This window comes from Buceros rhinoceros, unplaced genomic scaffold, assembly GCF_000710305.1.
Source record: "Buceros rhinoceros silvestris isolate BGI_N320 unplaced genomic scaffold, ASM71030v1 scaffold33026, whole genome shotgun sequence".
Classification (NCBI taxonomy): Eukaryota; Metazoa; Chordata; class Aves; order Bucerotiformes; family Bucerotidae; genus Buceros; species Buceros rhinoceros.
In genome coordinates this window covers 10,795-12,336 of record NW_010417753.1, presented here as the reverse complement: position 1 = coordinate 12,336, position 1,542 = coordinate 10,795, and positions in this window count along the sequence as shown.

The following is a 1,542-nucleotide window of genomic DNA, read 5'->3' as shown; positions in this document are numbered from 1 at the left end:
GTTTTAAGGTTTATGAATTTTTCGTGTTTACTTACAATTAGGGAGAAATAAATTTGTTCCTGTACCTTTTCTGTTAGTTTTTCACTATAGATACGTATTTAGTTGTACATAAGTGTACTCCAAGTCTTTTTTTTGTCCAGTTCAGTTCTATTTTGACATGTCTAACTGAAAAATTGTATCTATTATTTATTTATTTAGTATTTTTCATGGGGACATGACACAAGGAACATCCTACTGATTAAAGAATTAAACATTTTCTACAGAGAAATTGTGTGACATTTTTACTGTCCTTATTCTACTGCCAAAATTCTGAGATTTAGCAGGCAGTAATATTGAGTTGAAAAAATTAGCCAAATATATCACAAGAAATCCCAGATACAATTATCTCAGGGATCTAGCAACACAATGTGAAAAGGTTTCTCTCCCGGGTCTCAGCTCAAATAGCACTCTGGCAATTAATGAGCGCCTGTACTGTTTTCATAGGCACCAGTCTTCTGGCTGCTACCTCCTGATTTAGGTTGGAGAACACAGATTAAATTCTCAATACATCTACAATGTATGCAGAAACCCTTTAAAGTTTGTCAGAGTAGTCTTGCAATAATTTAATACTTGGCTTTTGTTCAAAATACAATATTTTCTGTGGCTTAGCTGGAAAGCGAGACATGTTTCACATTAACACATTTCACTCTGTGGCTTCTTCTATCGTGTTTCTCAGGATTATTCATTGAAGTGGTGAAAGAACACACAATGGTCTATTATTCCCGTATGGGGTTGGTCATCTCTGGCACAAATAGTTCCCTGTTGCTTCCACAGATCTTTCTGGTGTACCTGAAAGACATTCACATCCGCATGGAACTCTGCTCGGTTTCCCTTGATTGCAAGTGCCAGGCTGCATGCCCAGAAAAAGCCACTGTTCTGCTGAACTGTCAATATTATTCAGAAATAGTTGGACATTTCCACTAAAAAGCTGATAAAGCAATAAAGTTTGCTTAAATTTCAGAGTTTGTCAATCTAAACAGAATTTTTTTCCTCAATGATTTTTCTCCTGGATGAGTTCACTCCATGGGCCATCATTCTGGACATATTTTGTACACTGACTCTAATAAAGAGAAATTTTACGATACTTTCTCTGGAACTCGCACCTTTGACACTGGAGAACCCTGGGAACCTTCTCAAATGTAAATCTGAGGTAATTTCTTAGCTGTCACAAAAAAAGCTGTTACAGTATGGTTTGATTGACTGCATACAACATAAATTTTATGACGAAGGATATTCAAAGTCACGGCATCCTGACTGAAAGCTTCCTTAACACACATGATGCTTGACTTCTAGTCATGTGAAATCTTAGCTGTAACACCATAATAGGAACAACATTTACACAAGGAAATAAAATGTAGTTAAGAACACAAAATACAAGCTTAAGCTTGTGTATTTTGTGGCATGTGGACAAACAGTGGCTGTGTGTATCAATACGAGCACAAACATGCTCTCTGTTGTTCAGATAACTGAATAATACGCATGTTCATCGGTATCGTCGTGTGT